At 37.6% G+C, this 18,815-nt stretch overlaps 1 protein-coding gene across 6 annotated transcripts in view; it reads left to right on the forward strand.

Annotated features, from left to right (window-relative positions):
* The window catches only part of CPED1 (cadherin like and PC-esterase domain containing 1), a 145,615-nt gene that overhangs the window by 15,103 nt on the left and 111,697 nt on the right, over positions 1 to 18,815 (forward strand). The window lies entirely within an intron of this gene.

The following is an 18,815-nucleotide window of genomic DNA, read 5'->3' on the forward strand; positions in this document are numbered from 1 at the left end:
ATAAAAAGGTCAGGTATTTTCCAGAAACATCCCACAGCTTCCAGCAGATGTTGGATTATGTAAGAAAGTCAAATGCTTGCCAACTTAAGGCAAAGAGTAAGACTCTACTGCCATTTCATGGCAGCATAAATCTGCCTTTAACTATTCTCTAGTTAAATAAGTTATTCTCACGTTAAATAAGTGTCTAGCTTTAAGGTTATGTTTTAAAAACAAGAAATAAGTAATAGAGCATGTCTACATACCAACCCAATGATCTTTTCTCACAGCTAAGCAAATTTCATTCAAAGTCAATTTTCTTCCCCAGTAGATGATGGGGTTTACTCTTCTGGATGGAATAGTACTCTTTATTTTGGAGAAGGGCATTTTGAGCTATGCTTTGGCATAATATTTTTCTAATAGGAGTGTTATATGTCATTAAAAATATGCTCCTTTAGGCCTCAATGAAAAAGACACAGATAATGAACTGAGAAACACAGAGTATGAGTGCTGTGAAAAATCTAAAAAAAGAGTAATTTCTTGTTACTTGCTATTACTTAGCAGCTCTATCAGTTGCTTTTATTTGTGTGCAATCTTTCTTACTCATGTGTCTTTCAAAGCTCACTCTAAATTTGAAAGGATTTTTTTTTGTTTTGAATGGCTGAGAGCCAAGACTCTAGCTGAAGTCATATATGGAAAAAAATTCACCACAAAACATTCCTAACTTTTTTTTTGTGCTGGCCTGCTAAGAATTTTTGGACCAGTTCTGCTGCTGTTGGGAACCCAAATGTGACAGTTCTGCACACGGATCTTCCAGAAAGATCCTCAACACCTGGGCTGAAGCACTGTGTTGAGTTCCTTGCAGTCAGAGAGAAACATCCGGGGAATAGTTTTCTTCAGTGGAAATTTTTCACTTCTTACAAACCAACTAAAACCATTCTGAGTTTTGGTAACTGAAAAATAGTTGGCTAAAATGAAGAACCTTTTTTTTTTTTTTTTTTTTTTTAATCACAGCAAAGAGACCATGGTTTATAGGTTTACTGTCAAAAATCCAGATAGATGTATTCTGCAGTAAAACATAAATTATTCAAATCCCTAATTTTTTACTGAAAAATAGCTTTGTCAGTGAATTTTCAAACAGCTTTGCTTGAACAAAAAGTGGCTGTGCGTTCACCATTCCTTAGCAATTAAACCCACATGGAGGGAAAATTCCATGGGCTGATGATACCTGTGCCTGCTCTGAGCTCTTTGACACTTCCTTTTGCAGCAGCCCTAAATGAGCCAGTTTGCTGTAAATTTAACGTGTCTCTTAGTCTGCTGCTGGGAGGGAGATAGAGAGGTGGAACTGTGTGAGAACTGTGTTAGGAGCAGATGATGGAATTGTCAGATTTTGGAGAGAGCTGGGATTACCACCTTGGGAAATCTGTTTTGACATGGTCAGTACCTCCAGTAAATATCTGTGGTAAATCTGTTTTGAAGTAAGCCGTTCAAAAGAAGTTGCTGATGAGCAAACAGCTCATCATAACAGCTGATAAGAAAGGTACCAGATTGTATTGGCCAGCACATCTGCAAATGGCACATTTGTTTGGTCTGCCAGGTAGTGTGATTGGCCTTCCTTCCTTCCTTCCTTCCTTCCTTCCTTCCTTCCTTCCTTCCTTCCCTCCCTTCCCTCCCTCCCTTCCCTCCCTCCCTTCCTTCTTAATTTATAAAATGTGAACATCTGCCTCTCCTCTGGAACCAGATAAGACTTTGCCACAGCCTTGGAGGGGGTTGAAATTGGTGTCACAATCTCATGGAAAATAATAAAAGGATCAGAAGGAGGAGTGAGAAAGCCCTACACTTCCAGGCTTTCTCAGGGGAGATTTGCTATAATGAGCTGTACAAACCTCTGGACTTCCTTGCCTCAGCCCAGGACAGAGCTGTGTTGCTCTATCAGAGATGAGTAGGATGAGCCACCTGGCTTCAGAGCCGCCTTAGATCGTCCCAGACTGGCAAATACCAGAGAAGAACTTGCCAAATATTTTCCAGTGTCTTCTGCCTTCTTCCCTGTTCTTCCAGTCTGAGACGTTCTCATCTGTTACCACCGTAAAGATTAACAGGATGTGTGTGTCCCTATGACTCTGTGCTACCCTGCCAACATTTTCACAACATTTTTAAAAGGGAGGTTTTATCTCATAAATTTGTTTCTCTAGTTGGCATTTTTGCCTTCCAAGAATAATGTTCTCTAGTTACTGCCTGCTGCCTGAATCGTTCCTGAACTCCATACTTGGCCCAGATGCCCAGATGGCATCTTCAAAGATAAATAAACTACTTTTATCTTTCCTTACAGAGCCATCAGTTTTTCTGTCCTTTGCTGAATATGCCTGCCTCATTACTCTTTGGTGACCCTCCCTTAATAGACATTTCCTTCATTTCTCAATTCTTCACCTTTACAAATAGTTATGCAAATCTCAACAAACTTCAGGCTCCAAGAAATGTGTGCAGTTGTATGTTACAAATCTGACTGGCCAGTTTTAATTCATTCTGCAGTAACATGCAAAATTCTGTCATTACCACTAGCTCTTGGAATGGACAAGATTGTGCGTAAGCTCAGTGGTAGCCCATCAGTTTGGCCATGGAAAAAAGCATAGGTGTTCAGGCTGCTGACAAACTGAGTGCAGCAAAACATTATATGCTCCCTGCTGCTTTAGAGTGTTAGTAATTTTGTGGAAGCTCTGGCAATTGCGATGAGGGACTTTAAAAAAAGAATTATAAACCATTTTCATAGTATTGCTTTTACATGAGCATTTCCTGGTTTCAGAATACTGCAGTTAAGTATTTAAAATTTACTCTTGCCTCTTTTTGCAGTTTGAATGACATCCGCTGAAGATTAAATTTTAGCCATGCCATTAGAAAGATCACTACAGTACAAATATTGATGTGGGTTGGGATTTTTTGTGTGATTTATTGTTCCATAAGATAAGTATTGAAACCATCTTAGCTTTGTTCAATACTTACCTTTTCTGTCAATTTCCACAGAAATCAACACCATTTTCATGTCCTACTCATTTTCCTGACATTGTTAAGTATGGATCATATACTACATAGACACTTAAATTTACATATATTGCAAAGAATATTAGATCTGTAGTTATTTCCTATTTTCTGACATTGTCAATATACACTGGATTATGGTCTGTTTTCTGCCATTTTAAGAGCATGCTATGTTTAAATAATTGCCTGTGTAAACTAAGCCCTAGTTCCAGTAACTATGAGGATGATCTAGCTTTTTGCAGATGTGGGTGTGGTGCTTGGGTGGAGCTGCACCAGCGACAGGAAGAGATGATTGAGACAACAGACCCATGGGAGCAAATCTGAACAAATCTTGGCCTTTCTCTTTATGTGCTTGGGTCAAGAGATCTGTCTGGTATTTAAAGTGGCACTACTACATATTACAGCAAGGAGTAAATACCCCCTCACTGATAAAGCCACATGAATATATTCAGGTATAACTCATTTTGCTGTAAAATGGTGGTTTGAGAATTGTATTATTATGGAACATAAGGCCTCTGCTGCCCCTCTCTTAGCTCTCTGTAGAGAGTTATTTGCTGCTTTGTACACAGCGGTGGTCATTCCCTGTGGTAAAAGCTGGTGTTTGGGGAATGTCAGGGAACATGAGGCTGCAGGAGCAAGCACAGGTGTTGATGTGGAGTGATGCTAGCTGCAAAGTTGTCTCTCTATATATATTGAATGTCTGAAAAAGCAGCTGTGGGGACAGATGAAGGAAAGTCTCATTTGATTTTCCCCAAAAGCAATTTTTGAAGTCAATATTTGTCAGTTTTTAATTTTGATTTGTTTGGTATCCTTTGAAAAATTACTTTTTAAAGAAATTCACATTTTTCATGGAAGAAAATTAGTCAGTTCACTTTGCTTTGCAGTTCGAGATACAAGGCGTGAAAATGCTGCCACATCAGTTAGAGATGGAGAAAACTAGGATAGAAACTGTGTGATTCACTGTCAGAATTAGGATGAAACACATGCTCTTTGCTGTATAGCTTTATGTTATTCCTTGAGCATATTTAGTATCACCTCTCACTGTTCTCCTCACTGTTCATACTTTTGACCAGAGGCTAAAGGAAAAGTATCAGCTTAATTGCTGACATCTGGCCAGCAGCAAGCACTTGCAGAAGTGCTCCTTCGTAAGTGCAGCCAGTAACAGTTTCCTCAAAGCTGCTAATTAGTCTAGAGTATAAATATAAACTACAGCCATGGGTTTCAGAGGCCCTCAGGCCATGGCTGGTGACTGTCAGACATCCGTTTTTCATTTTTCAAGACATACCATATCAGCAAAATTAGTGAAAATGAGAGAAGGTGCTAGAGACAGGAGGACACAGTGATGCTCTTTCTTCAGTGAATGTGAAGGCTGGTATGTTTGGGTGAACAGAGGTGCTTGTTAACACAAAGTGTTAACGAATTCTGCTGCCAAGGAAAAAAGAACAATCTGTTCATCATGGCTGTAGTAATCAGGGCATGATGTACTACAACAAAGTAGTTATTAGGAAATCTGTTTTGGGAGTAAAGCTAGTGAAGTAATCAAATGGATTCCCTGGAGCTGTGGAGCATTCAATCTTAGATGTCTTGAAATATTAGGTGAAGAGATTTTATTGGGTGTAGTGAGTCCCCTGGTGGGGTAACAAGATGGTCTTGCAGACTTCTTGGAATTTATGACTAGCCTTGAGAAAATCAGGCAGACAAAAAACTGAAGAGGGAAAATGATTTCTACAGAAGATGGAGAGATTTCAGGTGTGAATCAGCTGTGGTGACTCAGAGCTTGGAGGAACAAGCAACATGTAGTTTAGAGCGTCTTCTTAAAATGCAAAATATTCTCAAAGCCCCCAAAATTTATGAGAATATCTTCCTGACGGAAGTGGGGAAAAGGGAAGGGAGCAAAAATCAGTTGTGCTTAGATAATAGCCGGCTGAATTTTGAGAAAGTAGAAAGCAAAGCTATGTGAAAAAAATTTCACATAGTATCTTGTGAAATAGGGATGTTTTTCATGGGATGGCATGTAAAGTAAGTACTAAGAGAACCAAATTTTCTCCCTTAGTGATTAGCTTTCTGTGGAGTTAGAAATACATCAACAAGAGTAGGAAACATTAGTTTTAATTGTTTTTTCTTTATTTCTTTTTTTCTTTTTTTCAATTTTTCACTTTTTAGTTAGGAGGAGCCGCAAGTTGCTGTTTATTTCAGCCTCAGACAAGTTTCCATGAAATCCAACTAACTTTAGCAAACAATTATAAAGACTAAAGGCCCCAAGGAAAATTTCTTGTGTGTTCTGTAAACATCTGGTTGCCATTTTCAATTACAAGGACCAGCCCACTGAAGGAAGCAGTTTAGTTTTTTTGGAACAGAAATGGGACACTGGGGTTTTTGTTCTTTTTCATAGTGGAGAGTAAAGGAAATGTCAGGAATAGAGAGGTCATTAGATGCTCAGCTTTTATAAATACAAAAGTCTCTGAGAAAATTAAAGTAAATTGAAATCACGTTCTGAAAGTGTAAACAACCCTGTGGAGATGAGGTTAAATAAGCAGGACTGGAGATCCTAGCATGCCAGCAAAAGCACATGATCTTTCTATCATAAGTAAGTAATTTAAAATACTGTGCAAAATAATAATGTTGAAGCTAGCCACAGAAATATTTTGTGGGTTACCATACAAATACATATGTATGTTCAAATCTAGCAGATATAACTTCCCAAAATCCTTTTGTTAACTGTTAGTACAAATATATAACCAACACTATACAAAACTGGTTGGTTTCCTAATGCAAAATATATGTCATGTGAGTCCTGAGCTAAGTTTTGACAAATAAAGCACACATTATAGAAATGCTTCTTTGTATGTTGTTAAACAAGGAGCTTCCTAAACAAGCTAAATCGGTAGAAATCTGATCCTCAGAGCATATTGAGTTACAAGCATGTAACAGATTTAATCTGCTTCCATTACATGGAAGTTCATTTAGTTTTGGAGAGGAAATGCATACCAAAAACATACATTAGCTTGATCACTTTTTATTTCTGCTTTTAGCAATTAATCTCATACTGCACACATCATTTGTTTCAGAATAAGACATAAGTTTCTGACACACACAAATGAATTCTGCTCTCTAATGTGATGCTGTGGTTTCATGTTAGAAAGTCTAAATGCATCTTATATTTTTCTGAACAATATGTATTCTTCTTCCTAATTACTAGCAGAACACGTTCATGCTTTGTAGAAGAGCACACAAACGATTTCTTTGTATTACTAAAATAAACCCTCTGTAAGATTATACTGAATCCTCTGTTTCAAATGCACTCTTTTTATTTAGAAAGTGAAATTCTTTATTTGTTTATAACAAAAGTATAAGGACATTGAGCTCCGCCAGGTAAAACCAAAATATAGCATTTAGTCCTAAATGTACCAAATATATCTTTCTCTGAATGTTCTATTTACTTTTTAAACAGAACATACAGTCCAGTGGAGAGTGGTATTTAACGGGCTGACTTAGAGATTACAATAATTAAAATGATACACTCTGATTACACAGAGAGCTAAAATTAAAACTTTACTGGAATAAATTATGTCATGTTAACAGAATCTGAAAAACACCAGTGTCCAGGAAGATCCACATGTTGGCCAAAGGAAAGCAGCAATGTGCAGGACTACTGAACTTAAATAAATACAAGGGATTTAGGCGTCAGTATAGCCACTTTGTAATATGCTAGCAACATGCAAATCCTGTAAAAAGCTTTGAGGCAATTTTTTATAACTGTAGTGTGTTGGATAAGAAGGTAACAGCATACAATTGCTTCTTCAAGTATTTTTAAAATGCTTCCCTTTAAGAAATGAATCCTGGCTCCGATAGGGTTCAAGCAGCAACTCTGGTTTATAAATATATATGTCTGTTCCTAAATGTCAGATAATTGTCTGCTAATATAGGTGCTGGGAGAATGTCAGTCAGTCTAGCCAGAAGCCTGTCACCATCCTGCCAGAGCACTCTCTGTAAGGGATTGTTGGTTAGGACTGCTCAGTGATTTGGCTGCTGGAAGCTGTGGACCCTTTTTGATGCAGTCTCTGGCTCTGAGCCCTGGTCAGCTGTTAGAAGTGTGCTGCTGCCTTTCATCACTGTGCTCCCATTTTAGGTAGCAGCATTATATACCGCTGAAACAAAAAACTTTTTTTTTTTTTTCTTTAACTTTGGCTACCATGACTTTTATTGGTTCAGGCAGCAAAAAGCTTATACACTGTGTAGGCCTTCACTGTAATTTGCAACCAGCCCACGCCATTCCTAGGTTCAGATTCCAACTTTCTCCAGCTGCATCCACTTTCAGCTGACAGCTCTTTTGAATGCTGCATCCCAAAGCCACTCCAGACATCAAAAGTGCAGTAGCCACCCACGGTTTAGAACATGGTTCTGAAAATTTCACACAACGTATTGTTGTTACGCTGGCTTATCTTACATCAAAAGGGAACCTTTTCTTCATGATTATTCTACCCTTCTGATGTTCATTTTACTCCCTCAGAGTTGATTTTTCAATGTAATATTGAATATTTTATTACTCAGCCCCTGAGGTTGTCCATTTGGAGGTAATCCTAGTTTGCACAGATGTCAAAGAGAATAGAGACTCCTCTGACATTCTCAGAAATTGAAACTATTTATCAGTTTCAAGTTAATTATGAGACCCTTTGGATTTCTGGAAAAAATATTTCATACAGAAAATTATTACTAAAAGTGACACCCTGCCTTTTATTAAAAAGGAAAAACCCCACATATCATGACTTTCTATCATTTTTGGCAGGCATGTTTCCTTACAAAACAATGTCAATCTTTCAAAACAGAAAGGCAAAATATTGAAAGGATTTGGATTAAAAATTAACAGTGGATTAGGATTTGAGCAACTTTAACTGGTAGCAGGATTAAAAAAAAATATAGTCTTAACATATTTCCTCAATGGTGCCTCACATAAATAAAATACAGTCCTACACTGATAGAGGGAAGCACAGAGGAGCTGAGCGCTATGCATTTTGGAAAGTTCGAAGCAAATTGTTCAAGTCATAAAGTGTTTTTATAACAAGATTATTGTTGTAATGACTTCGTTTCTGACATTCGTGGTAATGCTTTCAAAAATAAATATTTAGCTATTAAAAGGATTTTCAGTTTTAATTTATAGCAACTACTAAAAGTATATATATAGAGAGAGCTTACAGAGTGTTCTGTGTTTTGTAAATGCAAGATGAATCTGGCAGAAACAAGTTATTTGAGATCTGAGAGAATATAGCTTAGTTGATCTGTTTATTGAAGAAGGTTTTTTGGTGTAAAATGGAGAAATAAGACAAGATAATTTTTTGTTTATTTGGAAGAAAACCAGTTCACTACATTTTTTTTTTCTGCAATAGGTAAAATAGAAAACATATCGCATACCAAAATACTGTTCAATAGGCTGATAGACAAAATAAGAACAAGATATAGGTATTCTGGAGCAAATCAAGAAGCATTTTTCTGTCTGAATGGGAATTAGGCATTTAAATATTGTTTTCCCATTTGGCTTCAGCAAGTGTATAAAAAAACCTCTCTCACTTCAGGTTTCACAGGCACAGTGAGGCCAAGTATCAGTGGAGCTTTCTAGAAGTCATTCTTCAACAAAAAAATAATTGAGGTAATTTTCTATAAAGATGAGGCTGAAGTCATGGACTTTAAATACACAGAGCTTGACATGTTAGCCGTATTTGCCCTTGGAATGTAGTGTTAGGGCTTTAAAAAAAAAGCTCTAAGGGTAGAAGTGAAGATATGTGAAGTAGGAGAAAGCTTCAGGTTTTCTTCCTTTACCCAGCTCCATGGCATATATGATTTACACCACAGATGTTACAATACACTTTTTTTTTTTTTTTTTCAAATCTAACAAATCCTCTATCTATGAGGATATCTGTTGATCTTCAAAAATGAGGTTGGACCCTACATTTCTTTAAAATGTTTCTAGAGATAATTTTAAGGTCTACTTTAGAGTCCATGTTTTATGGATGCTCTACGTGGCAGTTCATATATCTATCATGGACTTCCATTACCCCATAGCATGCCAGGTGAGTAGAAGTGAAAAACAGTATCAGTGAAGTGCAACTGGAAACCCTTACATTAGGCATGATTTAATTATTCCATCACTGTCTTCTGCAGTTTTGTCTAACTCATAAATAAAATGGGTCAGTTCCTAGTTCTAAGGATCAGTGATGCAGTATGGCTCGTGTCCATGTATGTAAACTGTTTTCCCTGACTGAGGGTGGCCTGCTTCTCACTGAGTTTTAGGAACTGTCGCTGGCTTAGACCGTCTCCTGGGACATTGCATGGCCACCCAGGGAGAGGAAAACAAACACAGTAGATGATTGCAGGCCAGTGGTTGAGCCTGTGTCCTGACACTGTTTATTTTAGCCATTGCCTTTATTGCCAAGCTTCTTTTTTTTTCAGTATTGTTTCATGTCTCCTGGGTATTACAAAGATAGGTATAGGTGCCTGAGTGCTCTAATTGCAGTGATCAAGGTCTGCGATTTGGATCTTAAAATATGGTTTTTTGTTTCTTGCATATGTGATCAAACATCATTATTTTAACATTGTAATTGGCATTCTCATCCATTGTGATTAGAATGAGATGGGACATTAAGACAAATAAATCCATTTACTCCTTAGCTGCTTCTCCTGAGGCTGCTATATATCCACAGAAGGGAAGAGGCTGTTTTCTAAGCTCTAGCTCCATTTCTACCTTTTAAAGTCAATGATGAATTCTCATTAGTGCCATCATTCAGAGGGCTTCTCAGCTCAGTTATCTAATGTTCTGTTGCAAAGAGTGGGAGTGATAGAAATGTTGGGGTGAAATGCAGGATGGAAAGTAATCACAAGCTGGCAATTTGGTTTCCTTGGATAGAACTCCTCCTCCCTAGGAACTACTTTCAAATTGGATCTTTTTCCAGCCACCAGCTCTTTCTGTTGCATGTTCCTTTCTAAAAGCCCAGACTTTTCCTTATAAAAGTAGGATCTGAAGGTTTTGCAATAGTCTAGTGGGGAAGATGCCTCAGTACCACTTGTTGTTGTTGTTAAGTTCTGTGTACATACTCATCCAGGTTAGGATGTGCTTCCACAAGGTCCCCAAGGTGCTTTGGGGCTCCTGTTCACTTATCATATTCTGCACTGTGCTGGAGTCTCCCCAGGGACATCTTGGCAGTACCAGGGCAGGGGATTGTGTCTCTCTGACAGAGTTACTGGGGTTACCCCACGCAGCATTGTGCCTCTGTGCTCCTTTGTGTGTGTGTGTGTGCATGTGCATAAGAGAGAAGAGTATTTTGTGGGCAGATCCCCTTCCTGCAATGTCCCTGGGAGCAGCTGGAGCAGGGTGTGATTTGAATTCTCCCACCTGCTGCAGTTCCTCTGGGCTCCATTGCACAGCCTGGGCCCTGCATGTCTCAGCTGCATGACCCTTCTTCCCACATGCACATTCTCTCCTTCTAGTTTTCACCTGGTTCTTCATGCCAATCTACTCAGTAGCCTGTCTCTAATATTTCTCAATCTGTCATCTGTCTTTTTTGTCAGGTAGTTTCCTTCTCTACCTGCACAGAAGGTAAGAAAACACCTACATAGATGGATTTAGCTGAGCTTTAGTGGATCTGTGACATCTGTGCTTTAAATACCAAGTACTTCATCCCACTAAAGGTTAGGTCTAAGTCCCTCAAAGTGTGGGTGAGAAACATATATAGCAGCTTTGACTATCATGGTTTATGTTGTGCATTAAATACATATAAAGTAAGATTTCCAGCATTTGGGAGCAGTTGGGGTTGTAAGTTATTTTTGCTTGCATACAAGAAGAGCATACCATATTGGATTAGTAGGAGCTTTTAGTTTCACTGAGGCTTGCTGTGCAGAAAGTACCCATGTGTGGAGAACATACCAGAGTAATCTGAATATTCATCCAAAGCATGGTGTGTAAGCACAGAAGTGGAATAACAGGCTTGAGTGTTTGAATTGCGCCAATGTGTTTGTCATTGGGTCAGAACTGCATATTTTCCTTTTATTTGCTGTTGAATTCTACTACGGCTCAGAAAGTATTTTGACAGCATATTTTCATACCTTGACAGGTTATGCCATGGTAAAACCTATAGGTTGTTAGAGTTGCAATCTGTAATACAACTCAGCAGAGAATTATTCTTAGCCTGACAGTCTTTCCTCAATAGACTCAGAACCATCTAATGCACCTGCCTTACAATACTGCTGTATTCTTCTCCCTATATCAAACTAATGTAATTTTTGCATGCACTTTTATTTCCAGTATTATGCCCATTCTTTGGTTGCACAGAAAAGTATACAGATCTAGTTTAGTAATACTGAATTTTTTTTTTTTTGCTACCTTTGATTGGCTCACTGACAGTTATCTGAAAACCCAACTTTAAAACGTTTCCTGCAGGTCTGAAATTTCTTTTTTTGTTGTCTGCTATAGTATGGTAATTTATTGATTGAAGAAAGGATTGTTAATCTGTTGCATAGATTATGATGCAAATGGAGAAAGGATTGTCCTGTCTGTTCTCCATTCTTATACTTATGCCTGCAATAGATTTCTTCTGCTTCTTTTAGAGAAAGTGATCTACCTTGTATGATCGATGGTTCCAGTAAGGAAGATGATAACTCTTTGACTTGGTAGCTAGGTCTAAGGCAATTTTAGAGTTTGAGACCAGGTGGAGAAATTAAAATATCTTTATACATTTGAGAATATTTTTGATAGAAACAGGTAGCTCTTGGCTTGTGATGCTAATTTTTTTACTTTTGAAATTTGCCTTTGATTGACAAGGAAAGCAGGCCCTGAAACCTGTCCGTGATATAAATAAACAGCAATAAAATAATTATTTTTTCAGGCAAGAGTGGAAGCATTATACCTCTCCATTTGTAATTAGACCCAATATTCCTCCACAGCACTTGCAGAATAGATATAGGATAGTCAAGCATTACTCTGTTTTTATGAGAGGCACTGCAAACAACTTCAAATGTCTATTTCCCTGTCTGAATTCTGAACTCACATGTGACTGTGCATTAATTCTTGAGCATAGGGCAATGTTTTGTGCTAAGCTGTTCAGGGACAGATGAACTGTCCTTGAAATTAAACTATAAATTAAATTATTTGGTTCACACTAGCCTCTCTACAAAGAATGCTTCCCTTGACACTTCAAACTCTCTTAGTTAGGGAGTAGTTAAGCAAAAAAAAAAAATCCTGATCATCCTCAAGGGGAGTAAGTAGTGACTGTCCTCAGGATTCCTTCAGCCTTTCCCTGGCAGCCATACAGCAACTGCACAAAGTATTTTGTGAATGAATTGACTGTGTCCAACCATCTCAGCCTCAATCATAGGGTAGGGTATTTTTTTACATTTAAAGTACTCGACTGCGATTAATGTGACAATAGATTTTAGCCTAATTTGTCCAGCTAAGCTAGTGGTTATGGGGCTGTGTGTTATGGCAGAGTACAGTCAGTCTGAACACACTCTGAAACAGTGAAAGATTTGCATATGGGCAGGTGAATAGCTGCTTTCTGGAACAGCTCAGAAAAATATCAGAAACCTCACCATCCTGTCCTGTACTATCACTCACGTGGAGTGATCATTTCTTCATTGTTGTCATAGTGAGTCCATATTGGTTATAGCTCATAACCATCAAGGGCCACACCAAAAGAGAAATTAAAATGTTTCCAATAACTGCTGTTTTAAGGAGAAAATTCCTGAACACCTAAGTGTGAGACATTCCTTTAGGAAAAGTTTTACAAATGAAATAGTGATATCAAAAACTTGCAAGAGGATGTGTCATTCACATAAAATACCTATTCATTCAAACAAGCGGCATTCTGATATTTGCACAACAAGACAGTCAAACTGATGTAACCAGAAATAGGCTTCAAAGGATATTTTCCCCTGGAGTGCTATCTGTGAAGCTCAGATAGTCAGAGGTGTAGAATTCCCACATCCCCATACCCTGTCACACAGCCTGCCTGATGCTGCTTCTCGCTGAGAGGCTAAAGAGCATAAAATTCAGCCTAGAATCCAGAGGCAGAAGTTCTGTCTTTCAGACATCTGTTAGTGCTTCCACTTTAAATTCCTGGCTAGCAAACTATTGGCTCTTATAAATTGACTACATGGCAGGGTTGAAGTCCAACACATTCCTCTGTCCAGTTTGAAGGAGGATTTGTGCACAGCTACTTCCATAAATACGTGCTTCCTCACCCAACTCAGTACAATCTGTGCTCCCTCCATTACCATTCAGGAGCAGAGGAGGTTGACTTTTTTTTTTCCATGTATACTATGAGAACTCATGACTCATGAAGCTAAAATTTGCATTAATCTAAAACTTTTTTTTTTTTTACATATCAGGATTACAACATGCTATAAGTATAATAGAATACAGTTGAATGCATCAATATGTAAACAATAACTTTTCCTGAAAATCTTCTCTTTACATCCATGCAGCTTAGAGGTGTATGAAAATATATTTCAAGTAGAGCTGACACAAATTTCTCTTAAAAAAAGATTCTGTTCAAATCTCAGGATCTCCCTTACCAGAGGTTCCATAGCCTCCGTAAAGTAAGGTATTCTAGTACTTGATACATGTGTTTACAAACTTATGTGCCCTTTGCTCAAATTAAAATGCTTACTTTGTATCCTGTCTCCACTGATTACAGAGACAGCTGATTTTGGATGGGTAAAAATTTATTCAGTGATGGTGTGGTTTAACCCCAGCCATCAGCAAAGCACCACCCAGCTGCTCACTCATCTTCCCCTGGTGGGATGAGGGAGACAATCAGAAGGGTAAAAGAGAAAACTCATGAATTGAGATAGACAGTTTAATAGGGAATGCAAAAGCTGTGTCCGCAAGCAAAGCAAAACAAGGAATTAATTGACCAGTTCCTATGAGCACACAGGTGTTCAGCCATCCCCAGGACAGGAGCTTCATAATGGATGGAACCAAATGTGTTCGTTGGGCCGACAAATGCCACCACTCTGAATGAGTGTCAACCCCCTGCTCCCTTCTTCCCCCAGCTTTTATTGTTGAGCACAGCATCATATGGTACAGAACATCCTTTTGGCCAGTTGGGGTCAGCTGTCCTGGCTGTGTCCCCTTCCAGCCTCACACCAATCCCAGCCTCCTTGCTGCAGTCAGCGTGAGACACCAAGAAGGCACTGGTACTCAGTTAAAACAGTGGTGTGTTGTAAACTGGTTTGTACCAAATCAAAAAGACATCACTGTGTGAGTTGCTAGACAAAGGATTGACTCCATCCAAGTCAGCCCCTGTAGGAGGTCTTCCACAATCTATCTTCTTTTTCTAATCCTCTGCTGAAATCAGGGAACAGTGTTACTGGAAAGGTATGACTGACACAAAATGAAGCGGAAGGATTAACCCCTGATCATTGTTATCACTGTAACCCTCATAAACAGGATTGGTTACAATTCTTGATATCTGCAGGGCCATTATTTAGAATTCTGTGGGGAATTGGCATGGAATAAATTAAAACTGAAATTTTAAAGAGTGGATTCAGCTCTTTCCGCATCAATAAATACTTGCCAATGGCTGAAAAGTTATTTATATTTGCTTTGTTGGTTGCTTTGATTTTTTTTCTTTGGCAACAATATTGTATTGTTAGTTCATATGCAGTTTATAAATTTGGTCCTTCTTTGCAGTAGTGCTCTATGGCAAATTGCACTTCTCCATTTCATTTCATCTTATGAACTATGGCACTTTTAACTTGTTTTGAATTTGCTTGGGTTGCATTTGGACCAATTATCAGAATTATTTTGAATTCTGACCATGCTTTATGAAGTCCTTATGCTTTTCATCTTGGTATCACTTGCTGTTTATAAATGCATTTATTATTCCATTATTAAATTTGTGACTGAAAAATTTGGTCAGAACTGAATGTACAGTGGAGTATCTTTTGAGGTTCTGCTCCAAAAAGAATCCACTTTGATAGTGGATTAGGCTTCATTTTCTCAAATAGCTGTGCAATCACCTCAGAGGTATGTTATGTGGAAACGATGTCTAAAGACTTAATGAAGTCAAATTGTTTCATTGCTAATATTTGCTTTGTTCACTAAATCAGTTATTCTGATTTATGTTACTAGATCTGTTACTCTGTCAGAAGAAAGAGACTACTTTTATGTAATATGTCTTGACAAACAAATGCTGGCTGTTTCTTGTTGTCTTCTTTTCCTCTAGTGCTCATAAACTGATTAATTTCACGGTATTGGTGTGAGCAAATGCAAAATTGCAAATTGACTTGAGATTATAATTAAAAAAAAAACCCAAGTGGCTTTTTTTTTTTCTTTTTTATTTCCCAGAATGAATGAAATGCAGGAAGATAAACATGAAAGATGCAAATTTTATTTGATTTTCCAAGTTCTTTAATTTCAAATTTCAGGATGGAAACCTTAATAGTACAAAATGAAATTTCAGCCTGTAGTAATGACATTAAAATTAGTAATTTGATTAAATTAAATAATACACCTGAGAGATTAACATTCCAGAGTTGTATGCATCCAACAGTTTTCCTGCAAAATTTAGCCTCCAATACCATAGCTCATAAGGGAGAATGTGATCATTTCAAAAACTGGAATAAAAACCCGTTACTTGAGAAATCACCTTCAGAAATTCTTGAAGTTTATCTGAAACCCCATTAAATCCTACAGTTCTCATTTGGTTTCTATTAACTTTGGCCTAATATATCAGAAAACAAACACTCTCAGCAGAATATTATACAGAAAAAGCTAAATGTTTTTATTGGTGTCTGCATTGCTATTTCCTCTGCTGCTAAAAAAGTTTGCTTTTTTTCTAGGCTATTATCTTTTAAATTATTTTTCCACATTATTTTAATTATTTCAAATGACAAATCAATGTCAAAGCCAATGAAAACAGTGCTATCTCATTGAAAATTGGAATTTTTACATGACAACAAATTTCAGTTGGAAGTTATTGCTCTCTGAATTGAATAGCACGTTCTTTGACTCATTCAGAATAAAAGGTGATCACATCAGATTTCAATCAAATTATGCTGTACTGCTACTAATTGAAGTAGAAACTTGGGTTGATATTCCTAGGTAAACACGAGATACATGTTACAGGTACGAATACTTTTTGAGATGGGACTGGGTAGGATTGGCTACAAAGACTGTAGGAGAGGAGAGGCTAAGAGCTGGCAAAAGATAGGTGAATAAGAGCTTCATACTGCCAGCATGTGTCCACCTAAAGCTCACTTTGCCTGCATAGTTAGATATAATTCTGCAGATGAGCATTCCTTATGTATGCAAGGCCTTAATTCACAGGCTGAACTAAACTGTCTTGATTTGAAAAGATATTGAAAGAGCAGATGAACATGCAATTGCATATTCTCATCTTGTTGCCACTCTTTTACTTGTCCAAGTGCAAAATAATACAAAGAGTAGAGAGTATCTCCATGAGGTGTGATTTCATATTATCTAACTGATCTACAGTTCCTGTGTGCTGAGCTCCACTGGTTTGCTGGATAAAGCATGGAACAGGATTTCCATAGCCAGAGACAAAGTTCATTCTGTGGGAAAAACTTCATGCAAATTGCTAGTAATTAAATTTTTCAGATATGAAGCCTTCTTTTTAACCTTCCCCCTCAAATGTCCTGTAAAAGCCTGCTTCTGGTTTGAAGTCTGCTGGAAAGCAGCAAAACTGTGTACATTGAAAATGGAATATTATTGATGTTATTAAAGCTTCTTAATAAAATCCTAGAAATATTTTGAAACATGAGTCTTTCCATGCAGATGGTGTTTATTATTAATGCCACTTTTGTTCTTTCTCTTTTATTGTAGAATGTTTTAGCTCACATGTATCTAGTTTTACTTTAACAATAAGTTCTATGGAAGGGATCTTCGGTCCTTTGCATGGCCCATGTGATGTTGTTGGAATAGGGGTTGGAATTGGGTTGTTGCTATTAGTATAACAGTAGCACTTTTTTTCCTGAGATATAGTTCTGCTGTTATTAATTATGCAGAAGGAAGACAGACTGTTGGTTTCCTGATCATAGATGTTCATTTTCCACAAAAAGTTAAGCTCTGGAAGGAGTGACATGGGCAAATTTGAGGCAAAATGGATTCCTAGAGGAGCCTGTTCTAGAACTAAATCGCTGCTGTAACCAATGACTCTTTTGTTTTTGTTTTCCAATAATGTTTTTTGAGGTATAGATTATGAGGAATATATCAATACATTTAAGTAGGAGTCACACTGCTCTGTCAGCCTGAATGTGTCAGACAGCACTAGGTGTACAGTTTTTCTAATAGGAAGTCTCCTGACTTCCATAAATAGACATGTTTCAGTTCTGATTGTTCTGTTCTGAAATAACTGGCTCGAGGTTTAATTACTCTGAATAGAAAACACAAGTAATGGCAGGCATTCAAGCTCTCCTGAACTATTTTACTTCCTGGGCACTGGCTTAGAAGCACACCAGATCTGGGGGTACCTTTTCCTTTTCTTCTCTTAGGTACATTCATATTGATCACTCTGATGTATCCTAAAGGCAAATACACAGTGCAGAATATCCTCTGGAGTCAGGGATCAAATTCTTCCCAGGGCAGGATGTGTCATAATAAACAAGGGAAGGAAATGAACTGCTTCTGAGAAATGGAGTTCTCTACAGCTCTCTTTCAATTTGCACACAACTGGGCATTGTGATTTATATGTAATTATAATGATTTATTCAAAGGTGTTTACTAGTCAGAGGCATAACATCTTGCTTATCTGATAATTACATAGCTGGTGAGGTCATTGAGTAGGTTGTTAGCACTGCCAAACTTTTGCACTAAAGTGAGGTATTTGCTTGTACATTTCTTTAATGTTTCGTTTGTTTGCTATCTGTGACATTTTTATCTACCTGCAGGGTTGGTTTTTTTTTTTTTTTTCTTTCACAAAGAAGCATGTAGTGAATCTGTCTTGCCTAAATTTCATATACCCTAATTACTTTTATACCATAATACTGGTTCTCATAATGTGAAATTGAAGAACTTGTTACAGTAATAAATGCAGTGTAACTGAAAATTAATCTCTTCAGCTTTGTCACACTGCTTATAAACATAAAAAAGTGATAGTTACTTTCATAGTCCTGGATCCAGTCTATACAATCAGTTCATTACTGTACTTAACATAAATTGAGTGTTAAATCTCCTTAAGTGGAATCTTTACCTTGCTTGACATTTGTAATCATGATTGGGATAGGAAAAAAATACATTCTGGAGAAAGAAAGGAAGGAAATAAATAAAATAAATATCTCTGTGGGCCATCTGTGGGACCAAATTAAGGGGGCAATCTAATAAAATTAAGAAGGTATCACAGATGAATAGCACAGTGGAATAAAATACATGTAATCTTCTCAACCCTGGGGAAAAGAGCCAACCAGTTCCTGAAATAGCTATTTTGCAGTGAGCTTTTTGACTTGATTTTATACCCTTGGATGCTGTACTGTTTCTCTGACTGCCCTTTCTGTTTCTGAGTTCATTATTACTGATTGTCTTCCTGTCAATGAAATAATTTACCCTTTATTGAACATATTCATGGTGTCGTCGACAGATGTAATAATTCTGTTGTGAGCTGCCACCATCTCTAACTGGTCCAGATAAGAAACGTTGTATACAAAAGAAAACAAATGACCATGTGAGGAAGCTGACCAAGGTTATTTGAAGCAACAGTGGCATTTCTACACCACATCACATGCTGAGATATGAGCAAGTTCAAGGCCTATTTGTATCTTCCTTCCTTTGTCCCAGGAAGGAAGCATCACATTAGCTCGGA

The sequence above is a fragment of the Pyrgilauda ruficollis genome, unplaced genomic scaffold (assembly GCF_017590135.1).
Source record: "Pyrgilauda ruficollis isolate IOZ18807 unplaced genomic scaffold, ASM1759013v1 scaffold27, whole genome shotgun sequence".
Classification (NCBI taxonomy): Eukaryota; Metazoa; Chordata; class Aves; order Passeriformes; family Passeridae; genus Pyrgilauda; species Pyrgilauda ruficollis.